Below are 8,123 nucleotides of genomic sequence, written 5' to 3'. Positions count from 1 at the left end.
TACAGAGGCTGTTCTCCTGGAAAAACTAACAATAATTGTATCCTTGAAAAATGACTCTTTCCTGATTATGTGTGTGTAAGTAGGAAAGGAAATGTGGAGTTCACGTTAGATTATATTTGCCTAAAAACTCATTGAACCGTATCCTTATTGTGTTTAAGCAATTCCTAAAGTTAAAAGCAGGAACTTTTTTTTCAAATTAATGTATTTCTTTTTAGAAAAAGAGAGAGATAATGAGGGAGGGGCAGAGAGAGAGGGGGAGATAGAGAATCCCAAGCAGTAGGGCCCCAAGCAGGGCTCAAACTCACGGACCAGGAGATCATGACCTCAGCTGAAATGAAAGGTTGGATGCTTAACCGACCAAGCCACCCAGGTGCCCCAAAAGCAGGAACTTTTGATAGAGTGTATTAATTGTTTATTTTCCCAGATTTATTGAGGTATAATTGACAGTTACAATTGGAAGATTTTTAAAGTGTATGCCATGATGATTTGATATGCATACACATTGTGGAAAGGCTCCCTACCATCAAGATAGTTCATTCTTTTGGGAAAATTACATTTTGAGGGTTTTAGGGACCAAAGTATGAGGATCAGTGTAGACGATAAGGTTTTAAATAACATTAGACCATTTGATGATAAGATTCAAGAAAGAGTAATCATTTTATTTTATTTTTTTCATGTTGATTTATTTATTTTGAGAGAGATAGGTCAGGGAAGGGGCAGAGAAAGAGGAAGAGAGAGAATCCCACACAGTCTCCACTCTGTCAGGGCAGAGCCCGAGGAGGGGCTTGAACTCGTGAACTGAGAGATCATGACATGAGCCAAAATCAAGAACTGGACGCTTAGCTGACTGAGCCACCCAGGCACCCCAAATAGTAATCGTTTTAAAACCCAGTGTACTAGAGGTATAGTTATATCAAACGGTATTAAAAACCATTCTGTAATCATTTTATTGTCATGAAATAAAAGTCAACAGTCTTAGAGCTGATCTAGCATCAGAAAAGTAATATTCCTTGATAAATACAAATATCTACTGGTAGGAGTGATGAAGAAATTATAAATGATGTCAGATATTATCTCCACCCCCGAGGAAAATAAAACATTATTGAGATTAGACCTAAAAACAGTACCTAAAGCCAAGTGGTCAATAGCGGTGATAAAAACGATAGTATGTTACCACAGCACTCACTGTGCATCAGAGTCGCATCATCTGGGATGTGAACTGTCATCCATAGTCTAGAGAAGAGTCACCTAAGGTAGAAAGAGTTAATGTTCTCTAGGGGTACAGCTGGTAAATGGCAGGCTGAGATTGAAACCAGCAGTCAGGCTCAAGACCCTGTTCGTTGTCTGAAATTACAAGACAGTGAAATCATTGGCGATGGAGAGCTAGAACAAAATAGGAGAAAGAATGTGACTGTAACGTCAGGCAAAGTTAATTCCGAGCCTCAGTGTCACTAATTTTACCTGCGTGCCTTAAACTCACTGCACCTTAGTTCCATCATTCATAAAATTTTAACAGCTAACATTTCCTCAACACTTACGGGCACTGTTTTAAGCAATTTATATGCACTATCACATCTCATACTTTTAATGAGACCATGAGATAAAAGCGATTATTTCTTTCCCATTTTACAGGAAACGGAGGTCTTGAGAGATCTCATAATTTGCCTGAGGTCATATAACTGGTTGTCCCCTCACCCCAGGAGAGTGTGTGCCCATGTTATACTCTTCTAATTATACTCTTAAGCCCTGGTACAATATAGACCCTCAAAACAATAGTATCATCTTTGTTGTTATCTTGTATTGCATCATACCTGATTGTATGTTTATATACAGAAATTGGGATATCAGTGTAGGGGGGCCAACTTACATGAGAGAAACGAGACATGAGTCAGCCCTACATCAACCCACAATCCATTTCACTTTGTGACGCAGCCTTTGCCTAACCTCAAGACACTCACAGTTCCACATTCACCCTGGCTACACACTGTGGCCGCCACAGCCACCTGCTGCTCAGGGACCTCTGCAGTTAGAGAGGAAAGGGTATTGCCTGAGTTTTACTTACAAGGGATTGTGAGACAATCACGGTGTTACTGGGGCGTATTGGTGGCTTCATCATGGTCTCCTTGAGGCTTCTCAAGGGTAGGGTGATAAGGGATATCCAGCAAATGTTGGGGGTGGAAGGACTTGGGTGATGGGAAAATGAGAAAGATAATTTTCCTCAAAAAATTTCCTGTGTCTACTGCTGGGAAGAGAAAAATAGTTTACAGAGTCTAATCATTTAAACTATTAACTGTGCAGTGTGTGTGTGTGTGTGTGTGTGTGTGTGTGTGTGTGTGTGTGTGTTGATTTAGATGTGTGTCTGATTTGTTATAGAGGAATATTTCGCCTTACTCGTGGAGACACAAACTTTCAGAGTCCCGTGTTACCCCTTTAAGAAGTGTGACTAACTGAGGTCATCATTCTGTGAGGAAGCCAGGTGACACGGAGAGGTCACAGTTACGTGCACGGGTTGACAGAAGACAAGCACCGTTAAACTCCAGACATGTGAGTGAGGAAGCCTCCAGATCATAAGACTTCCTATCTAGTGAGGCACTCTGAGCAGAGCAGTCTTCTCTGCTGACATCCAAGCATCACAGGGCAAAGTGTGGGTCCTGTCTGCATCCCCGCAGAATCTGTCAGGCACTGACATGTGGATTCATTCATCATGTTGCAGTAGTAGCTACAGTAGATAGTCAAGCAGGGCCAGAGATGACGAGTAACCATGACTGACCCAATTGGGGAGCTCCTTACACAGTCCCGAAGTAAAAATCTCCAAGACGCAGGTTGCTTGCTGGGTGTAAATGTGGTATTTTGCAGAACACAGCTAGTATTAATTAAATAAAAGAAAAAGAACATTCTTTGGCAATCTGTAGTCCTTCTTAAATCTTTACCAGTTACAGACTACTCACATTACAACTACTCTTAGAGGAGATCAAGCAATTGAAACATTCTTTCAGTTAAAATGAAAATAAGGTGCCCATCTTTCCATATCCACTGCCTTCGAATTGTTAGGTATCGAGTTTTGAATTCAATGTGCCTGATGCATGGAACTCAGCTTCTGCTTATAAAATGCAATGAGGGGCCCCTGGGTGGCTCAGTCGGTCGGTTGAGTGGCCAACTTCAGCTCAGGTCATGGTCTCGGAGTTCATGAGTTTGAGCCCTGCATCGGGCTCTGTGCTAACAAATAGCTCAAAGCCTGGAGCCTGCTTCAGATTCTGTATCTCTCCCCCCACCCCCACCCCACCTTCCCTGCTCATGCTCTGCCTCTGTCTCTCAAAAATAAATAAATGTTAAAAAATTTTTTTAAAAAATGAAATGCAGTGGGTCTCTTGAACTAAGATGTTTCTACTATCAATGACAGCTTAGCCGGGCTAACAGTGTCAAAATACTTGATTAAGCATTTATTTGACTCTTACCTTGTCTGGCCCCAGTGTTAATGAAATAATATGCTTCCACCATTAGCTTTCGACAGATAACACACTTTCCTACTTGAAATGTGTAGCTAATTTCTGTTGTTTTCAAAATTCAGAGTTCAAAATTATGTGGTTTACTTTTGGAGAATTACCGAACCTTTGCAAAATCAAAACATGTTGGTACATTTCTCCCCAAATCAATGTAGGAAAATCCCAGTGCTATGTATATGGACAAATTTAAGAGCTGTCTGCAACTAAAAATGAGTAATTGTAACAGGAGATAAAGGTTGATTGATCCTTCTTGGTTACAATAAATCATAGTTAGTGTCCATTTAAGTTTGTTCCTAAACAGAAAGAACCGTTTCACTGAGGAGCTACGTTCAAATAGGGCAGATTATTTTATTTTCCATTACCTCTTTTGGGTGGTTGAGCTTTCATGTGAAGTCTTGTCAACTTAAAGTCGGTCGGTCTCAGTATGCCCCTGACAATGCTGAAAATCTCAGGAAAGATACACAAACTCTTTGAGCCTGAATTATCTCATCTGTGCATGAGGTTAAAACTGTCATCAGTTCTCATGTAGTTTAAATAAGAATGTTTGACATTAATTACATCACATCTGGCCTTTGGGGAAGAACTTAACAACAACAAAAAACCCCAAAACACTACAATTAATTTCTTACCATGACATGTAAATCTAACCGTAGATAGAAATTCTGGGGAAGTATCATCTGGGCTGGTGGATTCCACTGGGTTCAGTGGACTCATTGTACCATGGATCCCAGCTGGAGAGGATGTGGGTTTGAAATCGATCACACACACCCCTCCCGAGGCTCCTCTGACTGGAGTTGCTTCTGCCAGAGGCGTTCACACCTGCTAATTCCTAGACAAGCAACATAAAGGCCAGCCATGACAGGAGTCCTGCGTTTTGCAAGCTAATATCCAAATCACAATTCACGGTGTTTCTCCCTGAAATATTTCATCAGCCTAAAATAATGTCCATCCAAAATAATTTGTTAAAAAATGTTTTAAAGTTTATTTTTGAGAGACAGAGAGAGACAGGTTGTGATCATGGGAGGGGTAGAGAGAGAGGGAGACACAGAATCTGAAGCAGGCTCCAGGCTCTGAGCTGTCAGCACAGAGCCCGATGTGGGGCTCGAACCCACTAACTGTGAGATCATGACCTGAGCCGAAGTTGGATGCTTAACCACCTGAGCGACCCAGGTGCTCCCAGAATAATTCATTTTAAAAGAATTGAGCACATGCTCCTCAAAAGTAAGGTCAGAATCTACTTCTCCACCACTGCCTTAAAATACCTAATTAGAAAAAATGATATACTACTTGATATATACATAATTTTAAAATATGAATGAATCTTAGAAATCATTTTCAGAACAGGAAATACTACTTCAAGAACTGCCACTCTAAATGCTAAACATTCTGATTGATATTAACTCAGATATTTATAAACTGTCCTTTTTCCTTCCTAAACCCATTCTGATACCCCATATGTGGCCTCCTCAACAATCAAGTGTCCTGGCCATGTTTGAGGGTGCACTTTGATATTTATAATAGTATTTCCCCTGGTTTTGAACCTGTTTTGCCATTACGTTCCAACTCCACGTGTGACTTACGTCTTCATACCTCTTGATTCATTTGTCTGTGTTCTGAGTGTATCTGAAGTGGTCATACTTTTTATCTACCTCTGAAACTGTTGCGTGCTGAGCTATGAGTTTCATGCCGTCATCAATGAATTGATACCTAAATATGATTATACAGACTCCTTATCCTTGGAAGCAATAGGATTTTTATTTTCAGATAGATGGATAAAAATAGAATTAAATGAATTTGTTGTGCAGAGTTGCAGGTTGGCCCATGGGAACGTGATACCACTTAAAAACGGATTAGTTAAACCCACACTTTGTGGCACTCTTTACCCACTTTACTTTCTTATTTTTAATCACATCTGGGGACCACCACACCTTCATTTATGCCTCTGTTGGTACGACACAATTAATACATATGCAATCCAGGTTTGAGCTTAGGTTCCTTGATGGTTGTTGAGAGACTCATTAAAGCTCTCTGAGACCTTGGAGCCAGCCTTATGGGGTCTTACATGGTAACAATGACAGTTGTTTCTATTCACGTGGTGGCATTTTGTGAAAAACAAAACCCAAAATGTTGCAAACGTGTTTCCATGATGACTTCACCTGCTTGTGAAGTAAATTCCCAGTTTGGGCCAAGCAATATGTCATTTCTGATGCTGCATTCTCTAATCCTATTATTTGTCTCTTAGCATATGTTTAGACCGTCTTTAGGTGGGGTTTTGCACCTGTTCTCACTATCTTTGCCTTTTATGTGGAATATTAGAGGCATTTATGTTTAATACAGGTTTAATTCCATCATCTATTTCCTCATTATACCATCATGTTACTGTTACCCTTTCCTCTTGCTTTTCCTATCTTTTTAGGATCAATTGAATATTTTAATATCCTGTTTTAATTCCTCTGTTGGCTTATTGTATATATTTTTATGGTGTCCTTATGATTTAAAATACACATCTTTAGGGGCACCTGGGTGGCTCAGTTGGTTAGGCATTCACCTGTTGATTTTGGCTCAGGTCATGACCTCACAGTCTGTGAGATTGAGCCCTGAGTCAGGCTCTGTGCTGAAAGCATGGAGCCTGCTAGGGATTCTCTGTCTCCCTCCCTCTCTGCCCATCTCACGCACACTATCTCACTCTCTCTCTCTTTCACAGTAAATTAAATCAACCCATCCATCAATCAGTCAATAATGCACATCTTTATCTTATGGTAATCTTCATTTAAAAAAAATTATAAGACCTCCCAAATCCCACAAAATAAAAAGGACTTCAAAAGTAGTGTCTTTCTATTTTCCTTTCCTCATACTTTGGGTATTTTGTCATAGATCTGACTTACGCATGTTACCAAACCCAAATTATCGAGTATATTTAAAAGAAATTAAAAACAAACAATGTATTTTACACTTACACTTATATTTACTACATCTGATTCTGTCTATTCTTTATAGATCAGACTTTATTTTATATCATTTTCTATAGTCTGTAAAACTTCTGTTCATATTCTTTGTAAGTGAAAACCGCTGCTGATACATTTTCTCAGCTTTTGATTGAAAACCGTGCTTATTTAGCCTTCATTGTTGAAGATTTTAAAGACGGACACAACCTTCTAGGTTTCCATCCTTCCCTAGCTCTTTAAAGAAATCCTTCTAGTGCTTTCTGACTCCCACACTTTTTGATGGCACTCAGATCATTCTCATCTATGTTCCTTTCTACATAAGACATGTTATGTCGTTTCTTCAGTCTGCTTTTACATTTTTTTCCGTTGTTGTTGTTGTTGTTGTTAAGATTTTATTCTTAAGTAGCCTCTACACCCAACATGGGGCTCAAACAACCCTGAGACCAAGAGTCACATGCTCGACTGGCTGAACCAGCCAGGTGCCACATTCATCCTCGGTTTCTAACAATTTAATTTTGAGTTACTTTGGCGTAGTTTTCTTTTTGTTTATCTTGCTTTAATTTCATTAAATTTCTTGTAAATTGGGGTTTTAGAGTTTTCCTCACATTTGGATTTTAGTCACTTTTTTCCTTCCGATGTTACTTTACTTCTCCTCCTTAATCTCTATCTTGTTCTTTTTCTGTCACTACATTTATATGCATGTGAAACCACTTGATATTATCTCATGGGTCACTTCCGATATTTGATCATATCTGAATTGATCTATCATTTTCTTTTTATGCTTCTCAGGATCATTTCCGCTGTCCCCATTGTCCGCAATAGAAAAGCCTCAACCAAGTGTAAGGTAATATTGTGAAGAGCTTGAACAGAACATTTACAAAATAGTGAATGTACTAGAAATGTAATGAACAAGAAATAGCATGAATTGAAAGTCAGGTGTAGGAATATCAATTCCTAGAAGGGAGAAAACGGGAAAAAGAGAAATGGAACGAGTCTGAGCCTCAGGAAAATAGAAACAAAAGCAATTCCTTAAGGCTGGATGAAAGATAGATGGTTATTCCTCTGAAGGTGTTCTCGGGTACAAAACATATCCTCTGTTCCTTTATGCCGTTTTATAGACAAGTTGCAAGCATCCAAATTATGTTATTATTTATCATTCAAATTGTCAATATTTATAAAGTCCTTTGTTTTCCAAAATAAGCTGATGTGTCTTCAGACTTCCTATGAAATGTCACACATTCTTACTTTTACCCTTTCTAAAATTCATCCTTAAAGTACTGGTGAGGCTTCCTCAATACATCCAACAAATGCCTAGCAGACCCTTCGGCTCTCTCTTCCCTGGAAAACACCTTGCTAGGGTTTTCTGTGGCGATCGTTTGGAAACTCATGGTCTCCCGCACTCCACCGCTCTCTCAGCTGTTAGTATCCACCCTTCATAACCCCCCTCTGTCTTCACTCTTGTCTGGAAGCACTTGACATGACAGCAGCTTGTATTTCCCTGTCTGACTTATTTCACTTAGTATAATGTTCTCCAGGTTCATACCTTGCAATGGCACGTTTCCTTTTTTCAAGGTTGAATAATGTTCCATTATACGTATAGACTACATGCCACATTTTGTTTATCCATTCCTACATCGATAGACACTTAAGTTGTTTCCATATTTGACTGTTGTGA

This window comes from Prionailurus viverrinus, chromosome D2, assembly GCF_022837055.1.
Source record: "Prionailurus viverrinus isolate Anna chromosome D2, UM_Priviv_1.0, whole genome shotgun sequence".
Classification (NCBI taxonomy): Eukaryota; Metazoa; Chordata; class Mammalia; order Carnivora; family Felidae; genus Prionailurus; species Prionailurus viverrinus.
Note: the sequence above shows the minus strand (reverse complement) of the source record.